The sequence below is a fragment of the Ochotona princeps genome, chromosome 12 (assembly GCF_030435755.1).
Source record: "Ochotona princeps isolate mOchPri1 chromosome 12, mOchPri1.hap1, whole genome shotgun sequence".
NCBI classification, from domain to species: Eukaryota; Metazoa; Chordata; class Mammalia; order Lagomorpha; family Ochotonidae; genus Ochotona; species Ochotona princeps.
Window position 1 is genome coordinate 40341997 of NC_080843.1, and position 16947 is coordinate 40358943.

Sequence of the window (16947 nt, forward strand, 5' to 3'; positions counted from 1 at the left end):
TTTCCCTAACCTTGAAGCCTTTAATACAAATATAAAGAATGTTTTTTGCAACTGAAGGAAAATCTCACTGGACTTCCTAGGATTGTAGCTCTATCTTACCCCCATTGTGTTAAACAAACAAACAAGCAAAAAAACAACAGCAACAAAAACTTTATGTGTGCTAAAGCCTTGTATAAGTAAATCTTGCCTCCTTTCAATAACTGATCACTGAATGTGTTGGAGAAGTTAAGGAAAGAATATTAAATTCAGGACACAGCATGATTTTTGTTTTGCATGTGATGGGATAGTATACGAATGCTCATTAGAGTCCTGGTTGCTCCACTTCCCACCCATCTCCCTGCTTATGGCCAAGAAGAGCAATGGAGGACGGCCCAAAGCCTTGGGACCCTGCACCCATGTGGGAGTCCCAGAAGAAGTCCCTAGCTGAGGGCTCCTGCCTCCTGGCTTCAGATCGGTTCAGCTCCATCAATTGCAGCCACTTGGGGAGTGAATCAGTGTATGAAAGATCATTTCCCTGTCTCTCCTCTCTATAAATCTGATCTTCTAATAAAACTAAATAAATCTTAAAAAATATGATTTTCATATTTCAAGGAACTCTAAGCATGAGAAAATTATATATTCATTTCTGTCTTCTCATTCTCTGGATATGGTCATATATGTGGTAAACCCAAGCAAATGTACTTGATTTTGTGCATGTCAGAGAACTTTGACATACTTTTGGCATGAGCACTGTAATCTTACTTTTACCATCTTTCTTTTTCTTTTGTGGTAGCAATTTTGGATTGTATATAAAATTCCTTTGGCTTGGTGGAATATAACAGAGTAAAAGAGGAAACTTTATGGAGAATCATGTGACAGAGGTGCTAACTAGCTATCAAAGAAAAACAAAAGGGAAAATAATGATACACATTCCAGCATTCTAATCAGTAGATCAGGTATAAAAGGGGAAAACATGATCTAAGCTTGCATGTGGAAGGTACATACGCCACAGTGTCAAAGCTATGCTGACAATCATTCCCATTTGCTGAATGCTATTTCACTTAGTTTTTATTTTACATTCACAATGATATGAACTATAGGTGTTGTGGCATATTTATTTATAGTAAATATGGTATACAACAGAAATCTGTACTAGCTTCTTATCAGGTATCTCCCTAGATTAATAGATACACAGTAACTTATATTCTTGCTGATGTACACATAATTTTGCACAAATTTGAGAAGCAAGGATTTATGCATATTAACTCTAAAATATTTTTATGAAAAATATAACATGTCAAGTTGTATCAGGAGAAAATATAGCAATAGGATAATTCCAAATATTCATGTTCAAGGTAACATTACGCTCACTGATATAGATAACTCTAAATTGACAGGTTTTTGCTTTATCTACCTTAGCTTTACTTTGTAAAGAAAACTAAAACATGTTGAGAATGCAATAGTATTTTTATAGAACACTGGCAAATATCTCATTACAAAATATTATAAGAAAGAAATACAAAAAAAGGAAAATTAGAAATTTATTTACTTTAACATATCAGCAAAATCACTGTAATTGCTTCTTTTATTGGAAAGCCTTTTAATTTTGACCTGTTCAAGCAAATATATTCTGTGAAATATACTTGGCCCAAAGAATGAAAATTTACTGCTTATAAATATATTGATCAAATACATTTCCTTATGTAAATTAGTTATAAGATTTAGAAACAGAAATTTTTCCAAATATCATTTAAGTAATCAGCAATTATACCAAATTTTCAGGTTCAAACTCACCTAGACACTACTGTAATTCAAGAGAGTCCGTTTTATCAGCATTTGTAAATGAATCAAACTACTTTGCAAGATAAAAAATATTGCTGGATTTCCCCTTTTGCATAATCCATGCATTGGCTCCTTTCTATCAGCAATCACTTCCTCCATTTCCAAGTATCAAAATGTTTGCCCAGGTACTCTCTGCTATGGTACCACTATCAGATTCAGATGACTGATCCATACACCATGTAACAGTATACAAATGTAACCTTTCTAGTGAGGAAGAGTAATGTTAAATCACCACTTGTTGTAAGACTCTAATCTACTGACAAAGAGGGGAAAATGCTAATTTGATACTATCCAAGAAATGCTTTTATTAATAATTCATATATATTAATATAGAATAATTAATAGGAATTACTATGTAGACACATTATTATATTGCTTAGTAATTGATTCTACCTCTTGAAAGTGTAAACATTACTCAGGTTCTGGCAGAGAAAAAGTGTGTAAGTAGGAAAGTGTGTCAGTTTTTACCCATTTACTTTATTTCTACAATATTTCAGCAGTCTAATAATGATTCCTGTTTACATCATGTTATGCTTTAAATCACACTTAGTTTTACAAGTAGACTTCTCTTAAAAGATTTATTTGTTTCTATTTGAAGGACAAACTTTTACAGAGTGAAAGAAAAGGCGGAGAGAGTTATTTTCCATCCACTGTAATTTTATCCTTCTCTTTTATGAAAAACAGCCCCATTTAAGTCAGTCTATCCCAAAGATGGAATCTAGTTATATAATTATGTGTGTTTGTGTGTGTACCAAAAAAGGTTAATTGTCAAAATTTTACAAGTAACATCAGTCATTAATCATTAAAAGCGTATATTTTACCTAACCCTGAGTTTTTAAGTCTAGGGTATTTAAGATAATATGTCCTGATAAAGTGTAACTAATGTTCTTTTTTTATTATTTCAGAGAAATGAAGACAGCAAGTCATAGTACAAAAGATTTCAAGATTAATAAAAGTGTTTAACTTGATGTTTATTATGCAGATAATGGACCACAAAAATGCTTATAAAAGAAGAAAATAACTACAGGTCACAAAATGGAAATGCCATAAAAAGAAGCAATAGGTATTTCACTGTAACTAAAGTAATGGAGAAAGAAGGTCATCAAACAAAGTCGAGAAATATTCTTTGCCTGAAATATGAAAATAGACTGAAAATAAATGTTAAAGGTAATTCTTAGAACTTTGATTTTGTAATATATATATATACATATATACATATATATGGTTGCGTGTGTGTTTGCGAATCTTTATATATGTTTTCCTGTTCTGATTTATTCTTTAAAAGACTCTAGATACTGAACGATAAGGGGAAAAAGAAGAAATGAGAAATGCTCAACATGTTAAAGTGATGGATAGATATTTTGCATATATGTAAAAGACTTTTAAAACAGATATCAAAAAGTTCTAAGATATAATATATAATAAATATTTAAGAGACAGACATCAAAAAGTCACCAAATACAGTACGTTTTGTTTTCTGTGAATGTTAAACTAAATGCTGTTTAAAAATCACCAATAAAAATACGAGATAAAAAACGCACACGTTCATATCACTCCACCCGGTACACACAACATAAACACAGGCAAGAATACTTTATGTCATACAACATACATGTCCTCCTCCACTGAAAAGAAGTCAGACGACTACATCCAAGTTTCGCATCTCCTTTCAGCTATAGGTGAAAAGCCATTTGTTTTGAAAAGGCAGCTTACTAATTTCAGTGAAAGCTCATTCATTTTCTTTCATAGAAATCCTACCTTTACATTTTAAAGAAATATATGTTAACTACCTCTTTCACTCTTTTTATTAAAATGTAACTCTAACCTAAGTTTTTGTAACAGTAAAAAAAAAAAAAAATACCACTAATACATACCATGCTTTCCCATAGAATAACTGTGAAAGGTATTTGACTAGAAGAGAATTTAAAAGTCATGCCTCTGACAAATAAAGTTAGTTTCTACTGTATACTAAATGCCAAAAGAATTATTGAAAATCCTGAAGAGAATTGTTTAGACACTGAAAGAAGTTGTTCAAGCCAAGAAATGCTATTAGGCAGCTGAAACAAAACTCTTCATCTCTTTCATGGCAGTGCTGTAGCTTCTGTGGTCACACTATGCAACTGACCTAAACTGCTGAGTAATAAATAACAGTGAACAATTACAATTTGATTTACAGAAATTTACAAAACTATTTATGCATTGGAACTATCTTGAAAACTTCTAGAATATGAATGCCAAATCTTTAGAATTTCAGATGCAATTTTTCTGTTTTGATATCAGGTACAAAACTAAGGATGATTCCACAACAGTGGGAGTGGTAATGGCCACTGGAGGAGTGGTCACATCCTGAGTTCAAAAGTATCAAAGATATTGATGTGGCTGTTATGAAATGATGTCAATCCGAAAAACAGTAATATTATTTCAACTCCAAACAGCCTGTATCTCACGCAATAAGATATTGTGAGGTAACCAATGAACTAACAATCAATATGAGTCAGATTGCTTATGATCTACATCAAAGAATTGTAAAACTTAATATACTTGTAAGTTCCTATGCTACTTGGTAATGGGGAGGGAGAGCAGAGAAATCTTACATCACCCTAGAAGGTGTGAGGAAGATGGGAAGTATAACCTATTAGGATCATAACCGGTAACTCATAGACAATAGACTCGAATCAGCATTAGACAATAGCAAAACTACAAAGGCATATGGGGGGAATCAGGAGCAATCCTAACAACCTCTTAACAGGGGGTCATATGCATAGAGCAAGGGGGCAACCCAGAGTGGAGCAGGACAGGAGGAGGCTTGTATCCCAACCCTGAAGACTCCCAGATCCTCACCAAGGACTATCAGTATGAGCACCGAAGACTACATCCCAACTGCCAAGGAGACCACGGGGAATGGGAGTGCTTTCGGAGGCCAAGAACTCTGAGGTCATCCACCCACATCTGGATCTCCCACATGGGATGGAAGAAGCCCAAATCCTGCCTTGTAGGATCCAAGGTCATTGGCACGACAACCAGGAGCACTGAGCAGTCCGCAGAAACAGAACAGTAAACTTCCTTCGGGACTAGGGAGAGGAACTTTTTCTGGTCCTTCCCTGGTTCCGACTTTGGGTCCTTACCCTCTCTCGTAATGACCATCAGGATCGCTCCAGAAACACCTCAAAACAAACAAACAAAAAATTAGAATAGATAGAGAACAACAAGGAAAGCTTAGAAATAGACAGGAAACGGTCAGTGGGGATGCACTTATAACTCACTGGGTGGGACACAAAGATTAGTTACTCCTCACTGGGGTATTGAAGATTTCTCTGCACACCCCTCCTAAAACTGTTCACCTAAACTGTTGACATATGTCTTGTTAGAGTTATAGAGTTAGACTACCCGAAAAACAGCCAGGTTCAGCAAAATCATGTTTCAACGTCATAAACTGCTAAATACTAACATTAAAATAGACATGAGACAGCTGAATAGTAATCTATTGCCATTTTAAGGTGTATAGAACCCGATTGTATATAAACTAATAATTGAAATGTCAATGAAGAAGTCACAGGATGTGGTTCAGAACTTGCATTCTTTTTTTTTTCTCTTTTAACATATTGGATACTCAATACCATGTCAACTAATTCCATAACGTCATAAATCGTTACTGATGTAATGTCGGGGCTTTTAATTGACCGGGATGATACTCTGCCGGCTCTACCATCAGACCAGAGATGTTCTCCCCAAGAAACCATTGAATTTATTTGGACAATAAAATGCTGGACTTTATGCTTGGTAGATGCTTGCAATGAAAGAATCTCAACTGAACTTGAACTGTGGTAATGCAACAAGGTGGAGGAATCTACCATGGGGGGAGGGCTTGGGGAGGGTGGAAAGGGTTTGGGGAGGGGTGGGAGGGAATCCCAGTGCCTATAAAACTGTGTCACATAATGCAATGTAATGAATAAAAAAATACAAAAAAAAAAGCATCAAAGATAATGAATCTATCGGTGACCTCCATAAAGCATGTTGTAGTCCCACCTCCCAGTATCTGGGTTAAGACTTCGACAGGCGCATATACACATATCCTTACTGCTGAGCTTAAAGATGAGATAAATCTGTATTTTGCTTCTGAGTTTACTGTGTGTCCTCCCAGAGTCTGTTGAGAAATGAACCAATTGTCTGTCTTTAGCCACCACTGGGTTTCAAATTGCTTGCCTGAGTGCAGACTTATCCTCCATCCATTTTTACATGAACTATGAAGGTAAACGAACATGCATTTGCAAAATATTTATTTTCTTTTTGAAATAAACTATTGAAACAAGTCGATGAAATATGATTATTATGGTTATTGCAACTAATAACACTGTAAAATTCTGTCAAGTGTAATTTGTGTATGTTGCTCATATTGATTCTTTACAGTTCACTAAATAACTGCCAAGATTATTTTGTTTATGTCATTTTCTGAGAAACAATGCACTACCAGAAGTTTCTTGATGTTTTAAGAAGATCAAATTATTTTTCATTCTTAGTTCAGCATGATTTTTATTTATGTTACTATATAGCTAATTTGGAAAAGACCACAATGTCTTCAGATGAAACAGTAAAAGCATATTAGCAATACTGATTTGAGCTATTTTTTGTGTCTTTCTTTCTTTGTTTTGCTGGATCCTGCTCCAAACAGGAAAATATTACAACCCATTTTAGGTGAAGATTGTCATTGTTATAGAATCCTATATCAGATAATAATCTTCAGGATATTGCATCTGTTCAAAAGCTTGATATGGTCAGAGTCACACAGAGACAAGGAGAATTATCGATGTTTTCTGTTTTGTTTTGGTTTTAATATTTATTTATTTATTCATTTATTTATTGTAAAATCAGATTTATATAGAGAGAGACAAAGGCATTTCACCTGCTGGTTCACTCCCCAAGTGGCCCCAATAGCCAGAGTTGAGCTGATTCAGGTCTTCCATGCTGGTACAGGGTCCCGAGACTTTGGGCTGTACTTTATTGCTTTCCCAGACCACAAGCAGGGAGCTGGATGGGAAGCAGGCAGCTGGATGGGAAGCAGGGCAGCTGGGACACGAACTGGCATCTATATGGGATTGTGGCACATGCAAGGAGAGGACCTTAGCCAATAGGCTATAGTGTGTTTTTATAAAAATCTTTATTTAAGTATGAATAAAATATCTCGGTCTCTGAAATAGGAACAGAAAGATTATGATCGGGTGTTACCAAACTATAGCCATGACAGACACAGTAGAGTTAACAGAAGCCAAATTGGTAGTCTTAGTTCCTTTAAGAGCTTAATGCAGTGTATTGGTACTGAGATGAAGGGTGAGGATTGTTACGCTTCCCTGCTTAGGACAGCGAGCTGCTAGAGTAGAGAAATCCCACTGCAAGACACCCAGTCACTGAGAAGTATTATATGTTTTTTTCATTAATTACTCAAATTCAGGAAAAAAGAAACTAGGAATTTTATCTCAAATATCTTTGAATGAATGTCACTGCAATTCTCAGGTTTTTGTCTATTTCTTTTAAAGAAGCTTGGATCTGACAAGAAAACAGCTGTTGATCTTTCCCCAAAAGCATTTCTACATTTGTTCTGTATTCTGTACCACTCAGGAATTTTTGGAGGTGAGAAATACTGAGATAGGGATCACTATATCAATTTCCTGGAAGAAAGAGAGGATGGTGCGAACCAAAGAGCACTTGACTTCTTGGATCTCATGACGTCACTGAGCGATGTTCATTCCTCTCTTCTTTTTGTGCATTTTCTTCACTTCTACGGTCCCTTGGTTTCTATGTGTAGATTGCACTCTATCTACTTGGGCAGCATAATATGTAAGTAAAATCTTCAGTTTATTCATGGACCTCCTGCAAAATTGTATGTGTATTTGTAAATATGCACACTAATATATATACTGTGTGTGTCATCTAAGAAAAAGAAACATCGTTCCTGCAATAAAGCATAAGGTTTAAATATTTGAAAATGTCAAAATTAACCTTAAAGCCCAGAATGTAACCTAAGGAAGCTTTTAATGAATATAAAAAGAATAAAGCGTTTAAAAGGGACTTAGTCAAGGAAACAAGTATTGAGCATGTTCATTTACTTATTGATCAAGACAATGACAAAGACCATAAGATCAAGAAGTCTAACACCTGAATACTTATATGTAAAAGGACTCAGGCAGAAGTAAAACACTAGACTTTGTCACTAAATACTTGATTTTTGAACTTGTATTCTTTAAAAAAGATTTATTTTTGTTTTAAAATTTTTTACTGCAAAGTCAGATATACTGAGTGAGGATAAGAGAAAGAGAGGAAGACTTTTTTCCCCATGAATCATTCCCCAAGCAGCTGCAATAGCTGGAGTAGCACCAGTCTGAAACCAGGAGCCAAGATCTTCCCCCTGGTCTCTCACATGGGTGCAGGGTCCCAAAGTTTTGGGCTGTCACCAACTACTTTCCCAGGCCACAAGCAGGAATGTGGATGAGAAGTGGGGCTGCCAATATTAGAACTGGTACCCATATGGATCCTGGAGTGTGCAAGGTGAGGATTTTAGCCAATAGGCTATCACACTGGGCCTTAAATTCTTGATTTTTTTTAAAGCTAACTGTCAACAATAACGAAATAGTTCCCAAATAATTTCACTAATGATCAATCTCACATCAATTTTCTCAAAAAAATTGTAATTTCTTAAATCCACAGAAGCTAAGTGGCTGCTTTCTACAGAGAATTTTAAAAGGTTAGGTTCACTCATAGGCAACTGAGATTGCCAGCCACCCCATGCCTAAGCTCATTCCAAAATAGAAAATTCTTCCTCTCACTTGCAATATTTCCAGCAGAACACAGGTGTTGTGAAAATCCTTGCTAAATCAAAGCCAAACACAGAAAGGAAAAGCTACTATAAACATCATCATTATTGGACACATAGAGTCAGGAAAGTAAAAAACTTGGACTTGCAAGCTACAAAATTTTTTGGTAACTACAAAAGAGCCTTTAAAAAATTTGAGCTCTTTCTTCAACCAGAGCTCAACGAGGAGAAGACAAATTCAGCTTGAGCATTAAGATCATCAAACCCAGTGGGGAGAGGACAGGCCGGATGAGTTTTTGAGTTGGGCATCTCCCAGTCATTGCAGCAACTAGAAAGGAAGGCTGACCTAAAAGCTCAACTAAGCAAGCCAACATCACAGCCACCAAGGAAATCGAACTTCGTGGTGGCTGAAAAGCTATCATTGTCTTTGTGCTCGTTCCTCAAATGAAATCCTTCCAGAAGACTGAAGTCTAGCTGTACATAAACTGCAGAAGAAGTTTAGCAGGAAGCATGTTGTCTTCATTGTTCTCAGGAGAATTCTGCCCAAACCAATTGGAAAAAGTACAGGAAAAATAAGCCAAAGCGCACCTGAGAAACCTCACGCTGACAGCTGTGCCCAATGCTATCCTTGAGGATATGGTCTTCCCAAGTGAAATTATCAGCAAGAGAATCATGTGAAGCTGAATGGCAGCCTGCCCATATAGGCCCATCTGGACCAAGCATAGCAAAAAATGTAGAGCACAAGGTGGACACATTCTCCTATGTGTAAGAGACTCATAGACAAGAACGTTAATTTTGAGTTCCCAGAGTTTCAGTTGTAAACAAAAAGAAGACAAAAAAGAGTAAATAAAGAATGGTTTATTATTATATTACAAAAGGAAAGAAAAAAGGAAAAGGGAAAAAGCAAAAAGGAGAAAAGGGTAGGGAAAAGAGGGGAAGGGGAGGGGAGGGGAGGGGAGGGGAGAGGAGGGAAGACAACTTTGAAAGGGAGGCTGCCAAGGCGGGAAAAGGCTGCTTCAAGTATGCCTGTATCTTGGACAAACAGATCTGAATATGGTATCAAAACTGACATCATGCTGTGGAAATTTGGACTCTGTGTCCCAGGACACAGAGACTACCTAACCATGATCACAGCACATGCCGGGCTCACTGTCCCACTGCTGCTGGTGATACTGGGGAATTGAGACCGCAATCTCCAGGAGTGTGAGGACCTAGGAGCATGATCTGACACACTGGCTCTGAAAGAGCTAAGTGTTGTGCTAACAAAAAGCATGCCATTTTACCAACTGCAGCCAGAAGACATAAGGGAATCACAGGGAATTCAACACACACATTGAGAAAATTAGCTACAACTCTTACTTTCTAGAAAAATAAATTTTAGAGAAGGAGAAACAGAGAGGAAGATCTTCTTTCTACTGGTCCATTCTCCAAGTGGTCACAACGGCCAGAGCTGAGTTAATCTGAAGCCAGGAGAGCAGTGTCTTCTGGATCTCCAATGTGGGTACAGCGCTGCAAGGCTTTGGGACCTTCTCTACTGTTTTCACAGGCCATTAGCAGGGAGCTGGATGGGACGTGTTACACACTGTAGATGAGCTGATGCCCATGTGGCATCCCAGCCCATGCAAGGCAAGGGGTTAGTCATTAGGCCATCATGCCAGGCCCTTCAAAAAATCTTTAAAGGGTGTGGCAGTACAGTGGCACAAGAAGCCAATCTTCCCCCTTTAGCACCATCTTTTCTTTTTAAATTTTTAAATTATTATTATTAGTAGTATCATTTTGTGATACAGTTACTTAAGTCCTTGAGAAGGGGGTAGGGTTAATCCTAGCACCAAAATTTTAGATAGACACCAATAGTAGTTCCTTTTGCTCCACTCCTGATCCAGCTCTCTGTCATGGCAAAGTGAAAGCAGCGGAAGGCGGCCATTGCTCTTTAATCCACCTGGGAGACTTAAAAGAAACTCCTGGCTCTCAGAATATGACTGGCCTAGTTCTGGTCATTGCAATAATTAGGGAAGTGAACCAGAGTTTGGAAATTCTCTTTCACTCTATATCTCCCTCTCTCTTTGCAATTATTCCAAGTAAAGTATATTTCAAAACACCTTCAATAAAATGAAATAAAAATTTGCAAAAATTCTGATACAGTAGCATCCGTACCAATTTCTCATTGAAAAGTGACAACATGATGTAGCCATATGTTAATAAGCCATAGTTCAAGGGACAGAATGTCAACCACAAAAATATGAAGGCCAACGGAATTAAAATTCCTTCAAGCCCTAGACTGCCTCCTCCAACCAGTTAGATCAACATCCAAGCCTTTACATCTGCTCCATAGGGATGTCTACAAGGCTAGTGAAACTGGTATTGGTACTCTCCCCATGGGCTGAATGTCACTTGGTGTTCTTACACTGAGCATGCTGGAAACCTTTGCTTCAATCAATGTCACAAATGAAAGTTAAACCATGTAAATGCACCACTAAGCTTTAAATGAAGTTCTCCTTGGGGACACCACAGGAGTCCATGTCGAGAATGTTTCTGTCAAAGATATTCATCATGGCAGTACTTATTCAAACCAAAACAGCTGCTGCCTATAGGATGAATGCAATGAATGCTTTTCCAATGTTTATTGAAGCTTTTGGTTGTTAAGACCATTATTATTTCATTTTCTTTTAAGTAGCTCCTATAATTCATCCCTTGACACACTGACATATAAAAATATGACAATATTTCAGATTTGATTCCACTAAAATTTCTGTTTAATATATAGAGATGAAAGTATTACATGCAGAATCATCTATTTATTCCTATAAAGAGCAACATTTGAGAGATCATTTATCTGTTGCTTTATTCACAAATGATACCATTAACAAAGTCTGGGCTGGGACAAAGCGGTGAGCCAGGATTCCATCAAGGTGACATGAGCCCAAATATTTGTAATATAAGCTGTAACTTTTCCAGGTGACATAGCAGAGAGTTGAGTCAGAATTCGAACAACAGGGTTTAAGACCTGCTACGCTGGAATGTACACCAGTGTTTCCTACCAGCTCTGTGTTCTCTATGTAATGCCTTTATCATCATGACAATAATCACTGCAACTCTAGATAGCGATAGGTAGATAGATAGATAGATAGATAAATAGATAGATAGATAAGATAGCCTAGTAGCTAAATTCTCACTTTACATGTACTGGTATCCCATGTGGGCACCGGTTAGTGTCCTGGTTGCTCAGTTTCCCATCTAGCTCCTTGCTTGTGGCTTGGGAAAGCAATAGAGAATGCCCCAAATCCTCAGGACACTGCACCCATGTAGAAGGCCCAGGGGAGGTTCGTGGCTCACGCCTTCTGATAGGTTCATCGCTGACCATTGCAGTCACTTGGGGAGTGAGCTAGAGGATGGAATATCTTCTCTCTGTCTCTTCTCTTCTCTGTAAATATGCCTGTCCAATAAAAATATATAAATCATTGAAATTTTTATCTTATATATAGACATATACATATATACATAATATATGTGTTTCTATATATATATTTGACAGCTTAAATACATATATGTGTGTATGTCTATATATGTGTGTGTATATTTGTATATGTGTGTGTGTGTGTGTATTTGAAGGCAGATATTCAAAGACAGATATGGATCTTCCGCAACTGGCCTCTACAGCTTCAACAAGGCCAGGTCAAAGTCAGGAATATAGAACTCCATTATTGGCTAAAACTTGAGTGGAAGGGCCAAATAATGAGGATATCTTCTGACGCTTTCCCAGGAGCATTAGCAGGGAACTGGGTTAGAACTGATCAGCTTGGCATTAAGACCGTGACTTTCTAGTATGCCTTGGGTGCTGACACTGCAGAAGGGCTTAACTCAACGTGCTACAACGCTGGCCTCTATTTTGCTTTTTCAAAGCAGTGTTTGTTTTATCTGCTTACAAAGCAGAAAGACAAAGGAACACCGACCCATAGACAGATTATCTTAACTACTGATTCACTTTCTCAATATCTGCAACAGTTGAGGTTGGATCAGGAGAAACCTAGGAACCTAAAGCCATGGTGGTCTCCCACATGTTTGACAGGGATTGGAATACCTGGGTATTTCGCTGCCACCTTCTAGGATGTGTGTTATCACTGAGATGGAATAAGGAGCAGAGTCTCAGTACTCCTCCGTGAAGAGCACATCCCCAGCATCACCCTAAAACGGCTGCACAAAACACCTATGACCCTCCATATTACACCCAATTATATACTGTCCTTGATCAGCTTTCTGTGTCAATAATTGTTCTTTCCTAGATTAAAAAATACATTCACCACTTTTATGTTTATATTAACTATGGTATTATGTTGGCTCCTAAATCTCACTTGTATATCCTCAACCATTTCTATTGAATTTATTTTGGGAAAGATGCTGCAAACATATGCAGGTAGCAAATAATTCTAGATCCTTAAAAAAAAACCATCACTTTGATTATATATATATATACACATATACATAAAGTATAAACAGTCGTCTATAATATATATTTATACTTTCCTGAACGCTTTCTTTTCTTTCTTTCTTGTTCTCAGTTATCTGATTTTCTGTATTTCTTTCTGAAGAATTACTCATCAGAAGAATTGTTCTGATAAGGTTCTATACTATGCATTCATCTATCTTTGTCCACAGTTTCTTAATTATCAAATAAATATTGGATAATGTCTTCTTTGTATACCTTCCATTCACGTATAGTATAATGTTATGTTAAGGTTTAAAGACACAGACGGATTGTAAAAATCTACTCGATATATAATTTAATCTTTGACTGTATATTGTAAGTTGTAGGAAAGAAGGTCTTTCCCTAATCTGCTGCCTAAATTTGAACTCTAGAAATATAACCAGATGTTGTCATTAAGTATTAAATGAATATAAGACATGTGTATCATTTCTTTTTAACGTGCAATATGGCTTGCAATTCTACTTGTAATTAAATATGGATTTTCTTTTCCACATAGTGCATTCTTCACATAGCTACACTAACTGTAATAATATTCTTAGTGTTCTCCAGTGCAACTGCATTTTTATAGAGTCAGTGCCTCACTGTGAAACCTCAGCAAGAAACATACGACATTTATGGTTTCCCCACACAAAGTGAGAACTCCTAAAATAAAACATCCACTTCAAAGTGGAACACTTACTTATTACTAGCATGGGAAAAATTCATGAGATTTATAAAATGTATACATTATGATTTAGAGATAGGGAGAATAGTTGTCCATCTCCTCAGAGTTAGACTTAAAGTATGTTCTAGTCTACACAAAATGACAATATCTGGTTGGGCCTCAGTGATAGCTTAAAGATATACCATAAAAGAAACAGTCACTATGACACCTCTGGTCTTTCCTTTTGACTTAAGGTAACTGTAGGGCATCAGACAAGTGTCTGGCATGGAGCTAACATTCATGTTATAAAAATAAGAGGCCAGAACTGCTGCCATCTAGTGTAAACAACAACGCTCATACAGGAGAAAAGAATAAATATTTTAGCAGTGTGGATGCAGATGCAAGCACTGAAGATACTGCACAAAGGATTATTAACTGTCCTAATATTAAAAGCAAAGAAAAACTCTTTGACACTTGCTACATGCTAAGCTAACACGAGGGAACACAGTCATTAGTATTTGCACACTGAGAAAAAAAATTGTTAACAGCCAATAGTAAGGCTTTCAAGCAAAACATTGCAAATTTTTTACTTTCACAATCGACTATGAACTCAACTTCCTAAGTTAAGAACCTGAGACAAGCTGCTTAAACTTTGTATGCCTCGACTTCCTTAGTTGCAAAATTGTAACTGCATTCTGTTGTTACTATGAGCAAAACATGAGTCATTATATGAACTACTCCCCATAGTGCCTATTTGCGTATCTGTTAAATTAATACAATTGGGAAACTTCAAGTTTTCTGGAAAGAAAATAATTGATCAAAGTGGCCAGATTATAATCATTGCAAACCCCTATAATTTTTTTTACAAAGAAATGATGTGGTAGATTAAGTGCAGTTCAAATCCTTTGTTGTTTCTGAAATGGGGTATACCAGTGGTCTTAACAACAGCTTTGATGAGAGTTATGTCCAGAGCTGTGTGTCAATTTCTGGTTCCAGACATTCACAGATTGTTAGTTCACAATTCCAATCCTTGGAACATTCTCTGGAAGCTGTGGGACCCTACAGCGTCTAACTGGGCAGAAAAGGCCACCACACACAGTTGCTCAGGTTCATTGATTATCCCTGTGGGCTCAGTGTTGCACGTTTTCCCCACCAAGGAGCCATACATGGGAGCAGGGTTGGCTTGGACTTCTGGACCAGAAAGCAAGCAGCACTCAGTAAACCCCACTGACATTAAACATAAAAGAAGAACTTATTTAGTCCAGCTGAATTTCAGGCCTACAGAACCAAGAGGTATTGTAAAATAGTTGTCTTTTTAAATACAAAAAAAAATGTTTTCACACAATATATGTTTACATGTAATAAATAAGGCATTATCCCTGCCAATTCCCTCTCCCTCCCCCCACCAATATCCCCCTCCAAAGTTGTTATAATGGTATAGTCATTCATTTTGCCATTACAAACTTAATTTCCTGATATATAAATGTATCATGACATGACAAGTGTGAAAAGGAAGAAAATAATGAAACCTAAAAGAATGTTTAAATGTAATAATAGGAATCCTACTATTGCCCCAGAGTAAGATACACTTTACACAACTATAAAAATAGCTGCCTTTTAGTACATTAACTTGTAGCTCAGTTTGTCCATCACCATAAGTAATATCAATAGAGTAAGGGTGAGAACAATTACTTTTGTTATGGAAATCCCCTTGACCTTTGCAACAGCACAGGGGTGAAATTTCCAGAATTAAGTGTGGAAGTGCTAGCATGACAATAAGAATAATGCAAAAGGACAATTATCAGGATATTTAAGAGTAATTAGTAGAGAAAAAATATACTAATTATAATTATAATTATAATTATTGTCTTTTCTGCTTTCTTTTTTCTTTTTTTCCCACTTTTTTTTCCCTTTAGAAATGTCACATAGGAAATCTGTGTTCATTAGTTCATTAGTTCATTAGTTCATTAGTTTCAGGCTAGAAAGATCATATTCATCTTGTGTGCTTCAATATTTCTTAAAAAACATTTTGTTTTAGTACTTGAGAGAGGAGAATGTAAAATAACGTAATTGCTTGCCATGGCTATAGGGTTCTGGGTAATTGGAAAGAAAAACAGCAAAGATTAGAAACTCAGGACAGTGATGATAATTTCTGAGCATAATTAATACACTCCTGGCTCCTGGCTTTAAATCAGCTCAGCTCAGTAACTGTAGCTGTTTAGGGAGTGCATCAACGGACAGAAGATCTTCCTCTCTGTTTCTTCTCCTCTCTATGTATCTGACTTTGCAATAAAAATAAACAATAAAAAAATCTTTAAAAATAGTTCTATTTCTATTAAAAAAAAAAAGTGTAGGCAGTGCAGCTTTGCGGCTCAAATGATAAGAGCACCTCCTGCAGTATTGGTACCTCAGTTGGGCAATGGTTTATATCCTGGCTGTTTCATTTCAGATTCACCTCCTTGCTAACAAGCCTGGGAAAACAGTGGAAGATGACCTGCATGTTTGGGTCCCTGTAACTCTCATGCAATACGTGGAAAATGCTTACAGCTGCTGGGTTTGGTCTAACCAACACAGCTCTCTAGGTAAGGAATTCTGATGTGGAAGATTATCTATCTATCTATCTATCTATCTATCTATCTATCTATCATCTATCTATCTATCTATTTGTCTGCCTATCTATTTCTTCCTCACCGTCTGTGCCTTTGAATGTCAAATAAATATTTTAGTAGGTTCTAGAAATGCTATGATTCACGTTGTATTTCACTCTAAAATAAAAACACGCAAAGAAAATGAAAACAGTTATTTCACAAAATGTTCCCTGGGTAATAAAGTGGAACATGTGTGTTTTCTGGGTAATTTCCCAAATTCTGATTAAATAATACAATCCAATATATTCCTGTCACAAGCCTAATTTTTCAAGCATTAATGTTGAGAAAAAATAGATATGCATGTGGATTCCAAAGGTAATGAACTTCAAATACTATTCCAAGGCAAGACACTGTAAACGTTGAAGGGTAACGTTTCATTGGCCAGTCACCTTGACACCTTCTATCTCTGTGCTGTGGCTCTTACCTAACGGCTCTCACAGAAGACTCAAATAATACACTTACTGACAAAAATGTCAGGTGGTTTCTTTCATTCTTTCTTGTTTAAAAACTTCACAGAATGTGTTACCTATTATTCTAGTAGTTGTTT

General features: G+C 36.6%; 1 pseudogene; it reads left to right on the forward strand.

Annotated features, from left to right (window-relative positions):
* Positions 1–9447, forward strand: part of LOC101518262 (small ribosomal subunit protein eS7-like) — an 84275-nt pseudogene extending 74828 nt beyond the window's left edge.
* The last annotated feature ends 7500 nt before the right edge of the window (positions 9448–16947 follow it).